The following is a 16859-nucleotide window of genomic DNA, read 5'->3' on the forward strand; positions in this document are numbered from 1 at the left end:
CCGCATAAGAATCCCCGAAGAGCTGCATCGATGTAATACGATCATCAAGCCAAGTTTCCGTCAGAACATAAATATCGTAGTCGCCGTCAAGAGCAGCCAAGTACAAGTCCTCGATTTTCGTCCTTAGCCCTCTGACGTTTTGGTAGTATAGCCGTAAATCGCCAGTGCCACGTGGCAATCGTGCCGACATGCCGAAGGGGCGTGATGTACCCGATGGCACGCTAGAAACCAAAAGGTTTTCAGGGAGCGGATCGTCATTTAAAGCAAAATACTCGCCTGAGAAGGGAGTTCGGAAGACCCCCTCACGACCTCCGAACGCAGGGCCGGGACGACTGAGCTGGTCGCTGGCTGGTAGCACGACTGCGTCGGAGCGCTCGGGGGCTTCCGTAGTACGGTATAACAGGCATCCCGGTGATGGCAGCGCAGCGTGAATTTGTTTGTGTAGTCTCGGCGATGGCGGCGAAATTATTCTTTGTTCAAGCAACGGCAAATTATTGGAACGAGTTGTACCCAGTGACATGCGTCCCGATGGTGGTTGAATTATTCCGTCATAGCTGATTGAACTGATGATGGTGAAGCAGTCTGATGAGTATCGGACTGAACTGGCGACTGATCTGGCTGCGGATAGAGGGGTTTCCAAAAATTTCCAGCTGATACAGTGCGATTGCTCTTGAATTCGCGGAAAAGAATTCCTTCGGGCCATGTTGAAGCAGATAGGGCTCGCGCCTTGAGCTCAGGTTTGATTCCAACTTTAAACGAGATTAAATTCATTGTCTTACGTCACGATCCTTTGCAACAAGTCTAACGACTTCCACCTCATCGGTGATAAGACGTTGTTTCGCCAGAATGGAAATTTGGTCAACAGAAACATCGCGTGAAATACGTGAGAGGTAAAGCCAAAACTTTGGTGTGCGATCAGCTACTGTTATCGTGCCAAGAGATGGTGAAACAGGCATACCAGTACCACGTAATAGAGATGAGACGTTGAGTAGTTTTCGGTGTCAACGAATTAGAATTTATAAGGGCCGTAAAATTCGAACGAATTTCGAACTTCAACTCAGTTAGTATTTCACCCTTAAGTTGTTCGACAATTTGGTTGTGTGCACCTAACACCTCTTCCTGTCCAATCTCATAGGCAGCCCTTACAGCTAGTTGATGACGCTTATCGGACATCAGATTAGTGCAGTATTTGCATAGCCAAAATATCTACTTATTATTTAATACATCGTCAAAGCAGTTTTCGGCAATCCCGCTGCATTTGGGATGAAAAGTAGCATTGCAAAATCCACGGCAGGAGATGTGCGTTCCCGCAATATCATTTGCACACGAGTGGCACAGCAGCGTATTCATTTTCGTTCAATCACACCACACCACACAAAGCTGAACTGTGAAATTAAATTGCTTCTTAACGGATAACACTATCTTCGATTGGCCTTCGTCACCTCACGGGATCGTAACACAAATAACAAAGGTAAACTAAACACGTAACACGTAAAAAATCTGAAAGAATGTGGGAGCGTTGTTTACTCAACTGATGCAAACGAATTCAATATAATGTTTGTATCAATTGGACTGTAACATTACAGTAAATCTTTCGATTCCATTTAAGCAGGAAATCGACGCGTATTTAGTATATTGGTTCAATTTATATATATATATATATATATATATATATATATATATATATATATATATATATATATATATATATATATATATATATATATATATATATATATATATATATATATATATATATATATATATATATATATATATATATATATATATATATATATATATATATACATATATATATATATATATATATATATATATATATATATATATATATATATATATATATATATAACACATGTGTACTAGAAAACCTACCATTTTTGCAGTTTTCTACCTTCATTCCTATCTCCCATTTATGTCTCCTATGACTCTCATCCACATTTCTTGAATTCCTGCTTATTTAAGAAAGAAAAGGGGAAATAATAAAAAAAGAACCGACTCCGTGTTTTCCTCAGCGCTTCCGTTTCATTTAGTCTGGTGTCACTGCCTGTTGGACTTGTGTAAGTTGTTCCATTGGAGATCTCCAAGGAGCTGTATTTGGAGGAAGATCTGACTTCTATCCATAAGTATCAGTTTTTCACATTAATAGATTATATGTGTGCACTACAAAACAATCCCGTGTATAATGCAATTATTTGTTCTTTATTATTGACTGAAAAATAAAGCGTTATTGTCCTATTCCCTACTGTAGGAAAATGTTTATGCAAGAACAAATAAGTGAACTAATTATTTGTTTATCGATTACTTCTAGTGTTCTCTGAATCGGTAAGTAGTTTTGCGGTAAAATTTCTTGGGAATTAGCACTAAGCTTATTTTAATGGATTCCACATTTGTTAAGTCCAAACTGTAAACAAAAGGACCAGCACCTGTCAAATTTGTGAGGTTAAGGCATTTCATACAATGGTCAATGATCCAATCCACATGCACATTGAGAAATAAAAATACGCATAGCCAGCACACCCTCCATCCGCGTCTCCCTCAATGAGGTATATACAGCTGTGGCAGAACACACGGTTTGCTAGTGTTGGCATACAAAATTATGTAAACAATCCAGAAGCACAACGAGTCGACGTCATAGCGGTCACACGATTCAATGGGAGCGGAACGACCGGTATGACGAAAGCAAGTCGATTTATACTGTGATCACTCACACCACTCATGTAAGATTCATCTTACGAATACCAAAGTGCCATCTTCGCCAGACCTGTATATACAACATTGCGTCTCCCTCACTCCGCTGTGACTTCTGTACACTTTCCAGCATGTACTTCTAAGCATTCAATGCGTGGCTAGACCGAATATGTCCGATGCACAAAATTCACAGCAGAAGAAACGAGAGGCAGACAGAAAAGTATGCTATCGATACATAAAGTTCTCACGCACACACATGCGTGCGCAACAACACACACACTCACACACTATTATTTAGTATACGTCTATGTCCACAATTTTGCCACTGTGTTAGCTTCATAAATGCCAAGTAAACACGTTGTACCTCCTTTCTACAAAGAACAAAGAATCAAATTTAGCTCTCGAAATTAATGTTTCAGAATAGCGGTTCCATGAATATGTACGATAGTCAGAAAGTCTTGCTTTTCTGAGAAATCGAGGGGTCCGAATTACCCCCACTGTCTTACTGGCCCCGGGTTCCCCTATTCATTCAATTGTCTACACAAGTTTTATTAAAAAATTTGTTCGTTTATGCATGTCTGTTCTCTGTGATAAACAATTGTTGTAAACGAGTGTTTGTATGCTATATTTCATTTGAAAAAAAGATAAAAACACCCTTTATTTTATTAGCTTCTCACTTGCTACTACGATCTCTTTTTTTGTAAAGTTTGGGTTAACACGTGGTATGTTGAAATAAATCGATTTGTGAAATGATACTTTATCATTTGCATGGAAATGATAAATGCTTTACCCTAACCTTCACTAATGTGTCCCTGGGTTGCACAGGGATCCTAAAGGCCAATTTCTTCACAGGATGAAAACCGGTTTTCGTTAAAAACAAGTTTTCGAGTTGCTGGGTACCAGTTAACCGAAATCCGCGGTTTCCAAGGAAAACCGGTTTTCATCCAAGTGAAGAAATTGGCTTTAAGTGTGTTAAGACTGCTCTAAATAGGGGACCATCCATAAATGACGCAGCATTTTTTGAGTGATTTTTAACACCCCCTCTCCCATCGTAGTATTTCGTCACAAACCTCTAAAAAACCCTCTTGGTAATTACGTGGCTTGATGGTAAGCCACCCCCCCCCCCCTTGTCACCGCACAAAATTTAAAAAAAATTAAAAAGACTATGTTAGTAAGATGAAACGGGTAAGATTGTCGTGACATCAGGTCAACCCCTATTCCCCTTTAAAAAAGCTACGTAGCATGACATGACCCCCTACCCCCTGTCGTCACACATCATCACAAAATATAAAATTCCCCCTCCCCCATATAATGCTACCTCATTTATGGATGATCCCTAGGATGTTATAATTTGCATGTTGCTTATGATTTATTACCAACCAAATTTGTATTCGTTCATGTAGTTCCAGCTATTGACTCCTAAAGCTCTCTCAAACAGAAACAGAAAAAGCTCTCTCAAACAGAAACAGAAGAGAAATAATAAAATTAGAATTAAATTTTAATTAATCATATGAATCGTATTAATGAGTAAAAATTAATATTAATACATTCATTAATTCGTGAACCTTTGGCAATTTAGGCATAGTAGAGTGATTCTATATCTAATTTGTGCGACTCCGCAGTTTACAACAATCGTTCTAACAAATTTTCTGTAAACTATTTAATAATTATTATACTGACTGCTACGTGAACCAATCAAAAGAATCAAACTGATACGATTGCGAGGCAGCGTTCAGCCTCTAGTCTGCAGTGCACACCAAATTCCCCCAGAATACTAAATACATGAGAATTGGGATAATCATATTTATTTTTCAAATTTGCACACGAATGACAACAACGGAGCCACCAAAACAGACCCATCCATAGAGAAATTTTATCTACATATATATGCATTAGTTGACAGACGGAGCAGGCAAACAAAGTCGTTAACCCGATTTCGTTCCAGTACAGGGGCTGTCTCGGATTAGCGGTCAACTTGGAAGCTGTGGAAACAGCCAACATTCTTCTTGCAGATTCAAATTTACATAAATAGCCCCCGAAAATTTGCACCAGTATAGAGGGAAGCTGTAAAATTAAATTTCCTTAATTTAATCGCGCCTGATACAGAACGTCTGGACCGGGTGACATTTGTCACCTACGAAAAGCCATCGAACCGACGAAGATCTCCCATAAAATAGTCGGCATTTTTATTGCCTTGTTTGTAGTTTCCAGACATTGACATTTCATCGTGAGTTCATTATCTCCCCTCGCGGGTGCGTGTGTGTTGTTCCACCAAATGCTGAAAATATGTGAAACCGAACAGACCTGTTGCAAAATTGTCACGTCTAAACCGGATTTCACGCGATGCTGTCGATCCGACGTCAAAACAACGGTTGTTTTGTTTTTGGGTGGGAGTCCGTTGACCTAGTTTCGGCACCGTCGCTAAAATGTTTCCTTCTCCCGGTACGGAATGGTGACAGTTGTTTAATGAAATTATAGTCAATTAAAATAGATCCGAGCTAGTACTGATCGTAAAAATGAAAGTGAGCCATTTCGGGAATTTCTCCGCGCACACGTCTTGAATGACATCATGCGTACGCGTACGCGGGCTCGATCTAGGTTACCGGGATACTCGGAGGAGGACGCCCGGCAACTGAAAGGAAGATAGCATCGCGTATCGCGACCTGAAATCGCAATGATCCTACTGCACACTGGCTTGGCTGACTAATGACCGTGCGCATTTTGGCATTTGTAAGACTCTGGCCAACACAGACACACAGCCACAGGGCGAAGAATTTGCCGAATTCGCAGCCAGAATTAATGAGCCGCGTCTGCGGTGCACATTTGACATCCTGGGCACGTATCAGTGTCCGAAGATCTTTAGAGGTGTTATTGGCATTTTTCAGCGGCTGTGGCGCTGGCTGGAGTACTTTCGCACGTGAAGTACGTGCAGAAGCGTCCATATTTTGTTGACGGTTTGTTTTTGTATCGGATAATAACATAGGGTGACGGTGCTAATGTTTTCCTATTTTGATTGCTACTGTACCAATTCGAGCATGTGGATCAAATGAGCATTTGTTTTGTTTCAAACGCCTTTTTTGCATTGTAAAGTCAAACATTCGAAAACGGATTGGAAATATTGGTAATGATTGATACTACCATGCATAATGGATTCCGAAACAGTATAAAACCCTATTTTTGGACTTAAGTTGTCGCGGAAAACATTCAATTGTATACGAGGTGAAAGGAGTGACACTATTTAACCGAATCTTCAAAATTCCATTCATTACGATGGTATTTAAATTATTTGATTAGCACACAGTGGAAATAAAAATTTCCGTCGTCTAAAATTATTTTAAGTCAAACGGTTGGTCAACCCATTGTACAAAGACCTTATATAAATCATTAGTTGTTTCCAATGAAATCGCTGATCAACAAATGTTGAAGTACTCATTCGAGTTGCAGCAGCTTTTTTTCAATTGCAAAAAAAGTCGACTACTTCAAAGGCACAACACACAACGATTCGCTTATCTTGTCAGTTTTCAGTTAATATGATGTTCATTCTTGGTTTACTCAAAATGGACTATGAATAATGATATGGTATTATGCGAGATTCAGAAGATTGATCGATTTGATTGATGCATAATTATACGCATTGGAGATTGAGATTCATAACAAGGATTCCTACAATAGCTGCTACGTTTTTAGCTCAACGCGAATTTGGTACAATAGTCAATGGGTAGAAATAAATAATGCGTTATGTTGCGGTTGTTCTATCCTGTATTTAGTTGAAAGTGTGGATAGCGAAACATTTTAATGTGAATATCGTATTTATTTCACGGCCTATTGTACAATCATTAAACATAATGCCATATCGGAACGTGTGAATTCAAATCTTTCTTACTCGTCATGATGTTTACCAAATATGGCAGGAAGGTGTTTTTGCACCAATTATTTTTTTGCTTGTAACCTCCTCAACAAGATGAGATCATAACCGAATTGATCGTTTTTTTCTCCGTTTTATATATCTTTGCGATCCGCAACAACAAAAGAAGAAATGATTGAGTTGATGATCTACCGAACAATTAAATGAGTCATCTTTTCGGTGGCCTATGTTTTGTATATAATATGTATGGATGTAGAATTACTAGCATCAGTATTCCACAACCACTTTCCAAAGCTGTAAATGATGCAATCCAACACCCCGTTATGTGTCCATGCACCTCTGATATCAGTTAAGGTACGGACAACCCCCGCGAAGATTGGCTACACAACTGTTAAGGACTTGCAGCAAGTGGCTGAAGAAAAAATTTAATGCCTCCTGAGCTTTTATCACGGTGTGTTCGGTAGAACAAATTCTTGCTGAAAAAAAATCTTTAAAACTTTTGGATATGAAAGAATGGACTTTTTTCTTTCATTTTGAATTAAATCTAAAATAATGGGTCAAGGGCCCCAGAACAACATTTTATTTGGAAGTTTTTGCTTGGTAACCTAGGTTTGACAATGAAACTGGTTCACATTTTTGCCACCTGGTGGTATTACTATAGACATTCAAATATTACTTAAAATGAGAATCTGATGGATTGCCTGCAACTGGTTTGCTTTAATAGAATAGTTAGTTCAGATGAATTTGAGAGCTGATAAAGGCCAACCTTTAAACGGAGAAAATAATTCCGACTCATCAGCAGTGTTAGCTTTGAAAATGAACCACCTTGGTTATGCAACTAATTTTTGACATTGAAAATATCTTACTGCACTATCTGGGGCAGGGTGTCATTCTAAAATCTAAAATCAAACGATGTCACATTTTTGCGTCACTATTTTGAACGCTAATAGCTTTGTTGTTTATGAACGAATTTCTGTCTGGTTATCACCAAACAATTCGGAATTAACTGAAATTTTGTTATATTGCTTTAGTGTTTTTGTAGTTTAATAGCACACTATTGAAAAACAAGCAAAAATGAACAGATCTCGAAAACGTGAAAACTCCCATACATCAGTCAATCTATCCCCGGCAGATCCGTCAATAGGGAGCAGGTTAGTGATTCAAACGAATACGAAAAGTTATAAATAAATGTGCCGCGCGCCTGTTTGAATCAGTTGTTGCTCTTTTGCCAGACAAGTAACATCGTGCCTATAGTGTCTCGTACGACAGATTTGAGCACCCAGCACACTACGCTTCAATGGATGACGTCATCATCGACTATTTAAAGAATATCATTCCTAGAGCGACTTAATTCTCCCGTCGAACGTCGGGCCGTAAAGAACAGCAGTAGCAATCATGCATGTTGACAATGCGCTGCGATGAGTGCTGCATTTGATCACTGCTACCGCTGGGGGTGATCCGATGTAAATAGCGTGCGGCTGGAAGAGTTGGCAAACCTCAGTTGAAGCTGGCTAATTGTTCCATTCTGCATGTTATTATTGTTAAATTAAAAACCCTTTTAAGGGTTATAACAATAACACACAATAAAGAACAAATTGGAATATTTCCAATCATTGACAGCGATAATCCAATTGCGCAGTTTATATTCGTTATTTGTTGCTTGCGCGTATATTGACAATCTAAAATTTGCAACAATCTGTTATTTGTTTAAATTTATCCTTCCGAAACAATACAAAAATGTGCAGCTACTTAAAGTACATTTCCAGGCTGAAATTAGCTAAAACCTGTGATTTATTAAAAATAGTCTTTCGGAAACATAATCCAAAATTCTGCAATGTTTCAGAAAATTGGAGGATGTGGCAACACTGCCAGCTAGCGAAAGCCGTACCACAGATAACAGACATTTAGGCTCGATTTGAACCGTGTGTAAATACCCGCTACTGAAATTCCGAATAAATCAGACGTCTGAAACACGTTTGGTAAACGTTTCTAGATGGCGCAGTGATCAATACAATGCAGTTAGAGTGCAGCTGTCAAACACGTGTAGCAAACAGTTGCGCAGATGGCAATAGTGAAACACGGATTTCCAACGTTTATCAAATTGAAAGTTTACACAGGGTTTTGAAGAAATTTTGTTCTAGCCTAAACGTCTGTTATCTGTGGCCGTACCAAAAAGAATCCGCAAATATTTTTTCGTTATTTTGCATGAAGGTAGTCCTTCCATCATCAGTGCGAAAGTGATAAAAGCCGATGTCACGTTTCAAGCTATCAGTATTTCATATTAGAAAGGAAAGGTTATTTATTTTCATTTCGAAATATTTATCTGATGTAAGTAACGTGCGGCTGGAAGAGATGGCAAACCTTTTTTTTACAGCTGACTAATTGTTCCATTATGCATTTTATTTTTGTTAAACCAAAAGCCCTTAGTTAGTTTAGTACTTTTCATTCCATAGCACGCGTGTTAGTGGATCTCACAAATAGTCCATTTCAGGATTCCAATGGTCCTTTTCAGGACTCCACAAAGAGATAATGTGAATGATTCCCTTAAAATGGTTCTTTTTAGGACTTCAAATATAGAACATTTTAGAGCTAATGTTAATTAAACCGCCGATTATATAAGGGCACATATTTTAAACTTTCTTCGTTTACGAATAATTTGATTCATGACCAGTTATTTTTCTATCGCGCTTGCAAACATTTGATTTGATAGCAGGTATTTAAAGATAGGGTAAGGGTTTGTTTGTGAGCATCATTAATTTATGTTCTCATTTCATGGATTTGAAACTTTTTTAAAACTTGAATTTATCACACTATAGGTTATCGATTTTAATTTAAATATTTAACAATTATCTCAAGAGAAGAATAGCATGACTGTGTGTAGTTCTGAAACAGTCGATGGCATTAAGGGGTTTTAATTTGGCCACGGATAATATTGCTTGCTCATAAAACTGGCTGCAATTTTAATGTCATCGTGGTCGTGTCTTGTACACCACACTTAATTTTTTCCGATCTTTTTTAATACAAATAATTAAGCAGTCTTCATTTCGTCATATTCTGAATTGCACATATTTTGTCGGATGTAATTTTAAATATTCTTTGATTTGATGGCATTGTAAGGGAACACGTATCTGTCGGTTTATGCCAATCGAGTTGACATTTTTTAGACTGAGCAAACTAATTTATTTGTTTATTTAGTGTTTATTTGATCAACTAGGAAACGAATCCACTGGGTCCTTAATGCGCGTGGGAAATACGCACGAGTGAGTCTGAGTGAATGATGACTTTTGTGGGATGCTGATGCTACTGCTGCTTCTGCTGACGATTCGGCTGGTGATGCCGACACTGCCGACGTGTTTGTGGAGGATGCTTGTGCAAACACGGTTTCTGCCAACGATGATGGCTGTACGAATGCGGATGCCGATGCTGTCGATGCTGTTGGGCCTCAAAGTAATCGCTCAAGAATGTATGATACACGAATCTAATACACGGTTGCGCACTGTATGGGTAATTCTTTCTAACTCTCATCAGCACTATCATTCGTTGTCCCTTTCGGTGATCAAACGTGGTGAATATCTTAATCTGATAACATGCGCCGGGTAGTAGCTGTTACACCGCAATATTGGTAGCGTTGGTTGTACAGGGGGATGACATAGCAACCAAACATCCCGAACCACCCTGAAATTGCACGATTTCAGTTGATTCTTACGGCTGATTACTAGCTTGCCCCTCATCTGCTGACGGTAGTGGTAGCAGACATATTTTGGTCACCGGTCGCGTCAGGTAACCAGTCGAAGTTCGTAGAGTGACGACTCGAACTACACCGCCGTCGCCTGGATGTATTTGGTGAATCCGTGCCAATTTCCATTTCATCGGTGGTTGGTTTTCATCGACAGTGATGACAAGTCTGCCGGGCTCGATATTGATTGCTGGCTGCCAATTCTTCACTCGTGCCTGAAGCTGCGACAGATATTCGGTATGCCATCTGCGCCAAAAGTGTTGAAGCTGTTGCTGGATTAGCTGCCAGTGTGAGAGCCGGTTGGCTGGAACACTGTTATACTTCTTGTCGGGAAGTGCTTGTAGCCATGATCCAACAAGATAGTGAGCTGGTGTGAGCGGTTGGAGATCTGTGGGGTCGTCCGAAAGCTGTGTGAGGGACCTGGAATTAAGACAACCTTCTACTTGGGCTAGAAGGGTTGTAAAATCTTCATAAGAGACGGAGGAATTGCCTAAGACACGGAGCAAGTGTTTCTTAGCGGAGCGTACTGCGGCTGCCCATAGTCCGCCGAAGTGAGGGGCGGCAGGGGGGTTAAAGTGCCATGTGATGCCATTGTTGCTGCACTCTTTCTGAATTGCTTCGTGGTGTTTGCGGTCTCGTAAGTTACGAAGGAGTTCTGCTATACCGTTGCATGCACCGACAAAGTTAGTTCCATTGTCGGAATAAATATCCGAACATTCTCCTCTCCGTGCCGTTAACCTTCGTAGAGCTTGGATGAACCTTGCAGTAGACAAGTCGGAAACCAACTCTAAATGTACTGCCTTCGTACAGAAGCAGATAAACACCGCTACGTAAGCCTTCGTTGATCCCTTCCGGTAGCCTTGGCGAATATATACAGGACCAAAATAATCGACGCCTGTAGTAGTGAATGGACGAGCAGCGGTGATTCTTGGTGCAGGTAATTGAGCCATGAATTGTTGTTGAAGTTTCGGTTTAGCTCGGTAACACATTAGACAACGATGAATTGTTAAACGGCATAGATTTCGCCCTCCAAGTGGCCAAAAACGTAATCGAATTGAGTTAAACAGGAGTTGATGACCCGCATGCAAGAGTGTTTTGTGATAGCTGCTGGCGAGAAGCTTTGAGAATTTATGGTTTCCTGGAATTACCATAGGATGTTTAGTTTCTTCGGGAATGTGAACCGGTTCGTTGGTGAAAAGTGCCTTGAGCTCCTTGGTAAAGGCCTCCTGCTGGACCAGCTGAACGAGACACATTTCTGCTTCGCTTAGTTCCTGGGTGGTAAGTGGTAAAGGCCGCAATTTTCCTTTGCTCTCGTGCGAAGGTTTCTTAAATATCTCCGGCAATATGCTGTAACACGAATGAGTTGTGTATATTCAGAAAATTGTTCAAAATACCAATCGTTGAACGTTTTCACAGGAACTACCACAGCTACGACAGTTTTCCTTCTCTCCATTTCATGTGTATCTGATTCTGGTAGAGTTCCTGATTGCGTTGGCCATGAATTCCAACCTTCGACCAGCCATAATGGACCATCCCACCATGCTGAATCTATAAATAATTTGGCCCGGATCTAACCCACGGGAGAGTTGATCCGCTGGATTCTGAATCCCTGGTACATGCCTCCAATGACAGTTCTGGGTAGAGAGTTGAATGAATGAGACACGATGTGCTACAAACGTCGTCCAGGTATTCGGTGGCTGTACGAGCCATTGTAGAACCGTTTTGGAATCCGTCAAAAAAAAAAACGATTCACATGTCAGGTTGAGAGATTTCGTCATCTTCTGATGCAGTTCTACCGCCAGCTGTGCTCCACACAGCTCTAACCGGGGAATCGTCTGACGCTTGAGTGGTGCAACTCGAGATTTGGACGAGATGAGCGACGCCATGACTTGTGCCTTGCTGTCTTCAGAACGCAAATAGATGCAGGCACCGTGTGCCCTTTCCGATGGATCCGAAAATGAGTGTAGTTGAAACGAAATCGCATTGTGATAAGCAACGAATCGAGGAATACGAATTTCATCCAAATTGGGGAATTGAGCATAGAAATCCGTCCAAGAGTCTACTAACGATGACGGCACATTATCGTCCCAGTCTAATGCCTTCTGTGCTGTATCCTTGAGCTCCCAAATTTGCTGCATAAACATCTTCGCCTTCGTTACGACGGGTCCGACTAGCCCCAATGGATGAAACACCTTCGCGATACAGGAAAGCACCTTCCGTTTAGTTGGCGCAACCGCCTGAACCTCCTCGAATTGGATCTTAAACCTGAATGTATCCGTACGAGGCTCCCAAACCAAACCCAAAGTTTTCACCATTCGTTCGGCATCAAAATCGACATCGTTCTCGAAAGGAGGAGCCAGATTATCTTCAACGACTCCTACAAGAGCGTCTTCATTGTTCGAAACCCATTTGCGTAACCGAAATTCTCCCGTTCGCAGCAATTCATCAAGTTCACTTCGGATGATCTTTGCTTCCTCCACGTCGTTTGCTCCAGTGATAACATCATCCATGTAGACGTCCTTAGCAATCCGTTCAGCCGCCAGAGGAAAGGTGCATTCCTTTCCTTTCTTGAGAACTGTAAAGACATGGTGTGTGATTATGCTTGTCCTACACGAAGAACCAAAATTCGGCTCAGATGCGAAAACCTTAGTTGATTTACTGAATTGAATTAGTTATTATTTAGGACAACTAAGCAAATTTTCAATTTGCTGATTTTGATTAGTTGTTCTCGATCTTCCTGAAAAGAGCTAAAATGCTAGTTGGAATTTCTGTTTTCTCTGCTGATTTGGCGAGAAAATGATGCTGTCACTTTTAGCGAAGACACATACTCCATCTTCTCAACTAAATTTTGTGCTGAATTTCGTGCTATTTTCTGTTATTTCAACTAATATATACTCTAAATTCAAAACTTTTTGGCATTAAAAATATCTAGTTATTTAGTTGAATTCCTGAAAAAATATTTTAATTTTAGGGAGGTTGCTTTGTTCAATCTAGTTTTTTCCTCAGTTGATTTCAACAAATGTCAGTTTTGAATTTAAGCCATTCTGTTTTTAAATTTAAAATTTTTCGTAGTTAAATTTAGAATGTCAATTTTTTAAATTTACGACAGCTTTGGTTAAATTTGGCGTTTTTTCTACTGATTTAATAAAATTCCTGTTTTTAAGACTTATATTTCGACATTAATTTGATTCAGTTGAAGTCCTTTAGAATAAAATCTATATGGGTATTTTCGAAATGGATTTGACGAGGGTATCGGAGGACAATGTTTAGCATCATTTTTAAATCCAAAATGGCGACTTCCGGTTTAACCAAATTTTCTTTAAGAGGGAGGGGGGGGTTAAAGGTTTCAGCGCAAAAAAACACTTTTTTGCGAATTTTTTTAGAACAATGTTTGTAGCGAATTGATCAAAACTTTTGTACATTATAGTGTATTTTTTCAACATGCTGTAATTTTTCTAGGCAAAACTATCGACAAGCAACTCGGTGACGAAGCTTTTTGTCTCTGGAAAATAAACATGATTTGCGGTGTTACCTGCCATTCAAAAACTACTCACCCGATTTATTTCAAACTTTGCATACACATTCTATGTAAAAAGTATCTAACTACTACGTTGAGTTTTTGAGATAATTTTTCGATTAAAGGGGTGTTTATTAATAAAAAGGCGGAATTTTTCGCGAAACGAAAGAAAAATTAAATGAGTAAAAAACCCCTAATTGAAAATTTATCTTAAAAACTCTACGTAGGAGTCAGGTATTTTTTTAATAGAATGTTTATGCAAAGTCTGAAAGAAATCGGTTGAGTAGTTTTTGAATGGCAGGTAACACCGCAAATTATGTTTTTCCAGAGGCGTTCTATAAAAAGCTTCGTCACCGAGTCGTTTGTCGATATTTTTGCATAGAAAAATTATAACATGTTATAGAAATAATTCACTGTGATGTATTAAAGTTCAATCAATTCGCTTCAAGCTAAGTTTTATTTTTTTTTTAAAAGTGTTTTTTTTTCATGCTGAAACCTTTCCACCCCCCCCCCCCGTCCTTCTACAAATACTGCGACGCGGAGGGACGTACACGTCCCTCCGCGTCGCAATGTTTTTAAGGATGTAAGGAGTATAACTAGCACAAAAAATATGTGAATTTGTTGATTACTAAACAATTAAAACTCGAAAATCTCGTTTTTTACAATAAATTCGGCTGTGTCTGAACTAAAAGTCCTAGAGACTCAAACATTTTTTTTGAAAGTATCAAACATTGAACTAAATAATATATTTTTTGCAGAATTTTTCGTAGGTCAGTTTTTTCGAAAAAATGCGCATAAAACTCCATTAACGAGAGTTTTTGGGGTCACTGATTACGATTCTGATGCCAGGATTCGAAAATTCAAAATGGCGCCTACAAAATGGCAACCATTTTTACGAATTTGGCAAATTTTGTTACCGTCAGTATAAAACTCGTTTCACGGTTTTTTTGGGTCTCATAGTCGTTATACTGGATCCGCATTTTGAATTTTACATTTTTGACGTGAGAATCAGAAACCTATATAAAGCTAAAAATAACAGTATTAACAATGAAAAAAAAAAACTCGCGTCGCAAAGGGTTAACCCAATCAAGATGAAAAACTCGCGTCGCAAAGGGTTAACCCAATCAAGATGAATATAATTCTGTAACTCATTCAGTATAGTTGTTTTCGAATAGGATTGATGAATATTTGCGAGAATTTTTCCTTGGTTCCTAACCTTGGCTTATAACAATTTCTTGTTAGGAATATATTCCCGTGAATGGGATCTAAAAACGTAACGCACAAACTTTGACAAATATTCCTTATTTGAATCTTTCATAATTTCTGGATTAATCACATAAAACCCCAAACAACATCGACCTCTAATACCTATTCGTCACCTCCATTTCGAAAAAACTGTGATTAGATTATAGAATTTCACTTAACTTACACGCACAAAAAAGATTTGTAGTTTCAATACAAATATGGATTAAATTCAATAATAAAATTATTGGTCGGGAGACAATAAATTTATTTATTTTGATTTCAATAAAATATATTTATTGTTTCAAAAAAAATATTATTCCATTTTTTAATAAATATTTTATTGAAATTAAAACAAAATTACTGATATTAAAAATGATTTGATTGAAAACAAAATTTTATTGTTGTTGCGATAAAAAAAAATATTTTCAGACCAATAAGTTTATTATTTGAAGTAATAAACAATAAACGATAGGATTCAATAACACATATTTTTGGTTTAAATGCGCTTAATTTTTCTGCGTGTAAAGTTCCCAACTTGTATTTTAGAATGGCGTAAAACATCTGTCTCTGGAAACAACTCATCCGAACCATTCCTAGAATAACCTTAATGATTAGGTTTTTCCGAACTTCGTTAAAACGAAAGTCGCCATTTTTAATTTTGAAATGGCGCTAAACATCAACCATCGACACTCACTCGTCGGTCATTTTTAAAAATTTCCTATACTGATCGTGCTGCAAAAATTTTTGATTAACTGGGAGTCGCCATCTTGGATTTCAAAATGGCGCTTAACATCCACCCCTGACACATCTTATACGTAGGGAACTAAACGGACGTAAACATGCTAAATAAATACATTCTGCGAATATACTACAGTTGTTTCACTGACATTAAGTCTTCTTTCTTGACAATACATACATTGCCACAATTTCACTCCACCACGCCAGAATATAAGAGAAAAATAAAAACTTACCACCATTTTCAACCAAAATACTACACTTTTCGTGGACAATTTCATGCAACATTAACATATTTTGTGCAAAAATCTGCCACAATACCAATTACTAACAATTTTTTTTCACTCAAGTGAATTTGACATGAGCATGGTTACGACATGGTTATAAAATTCAGTGAAGGTTTTTGTTATTCGCCGTGCTGAATTTTCACAGCATATATACACAGCCCCGAAATAAAAAAAAATAGCATTCTCTATCTATTTGGTTGAGAATGCTGTTTTCATTCCTAAATTCAACCGCAAACAACGTTGAAAATGCAAATTTTATTTTTAGTTTTTGTTTTGCTGGATTGTGTCCTGGATTTTATTTAACTAAAACCTTCTCTTAAAAACAAAATCTTAATTTGAAAAATAAAAGCTGAATTTTAACTAAATCGCTTGTTATTTTTAGGAATTTGTTGTTAAATTCAACTAATTTGAAAACAGAAATAGGATTTAGCACTAGAGCTGATTTCTATCATTCCGTGTAGCCACTACAAATTGTATGGCAGTATTACTCATCTAGAATTTCTTACCAGTTAAGCCTGTCGACTGTTTTGATGTATTTTTCAATGGATTTTCGGCTATTTCAGTCATGTACTGCAGCACAAACGATGTATTTTTATGTTTTCCGACGTTTCGACAATTTATAGTGCCTTCTTCACAGGAATCTTGAATTTAATTCAACGGTCTTCTATGTGTTTGTGTATACAGCGTATCACACTTAATTTAAATTACTGGTTACAGTAAATTTTTACTGGGGTTTTAAACAGCAAACCGTTCGGTAATCAA

The sequence above is a fragment of the Topomyia yanbarensis genome, chromosome 1 (genome assembly GCF_030247195.1).
Source record: "Topomyia yanbarensis strain Yona2022 chromosome 1, ASM3024719v1, whole genome shotgun sequence".
In the NCBI taxonomy this organism is placed as follows: domain Eukaryota; kingdom Metazoa; phylum Arthropoda; class Insecta; order Diptera; family Culicidae; genus Topomyia; species Topomyia yanbarensis.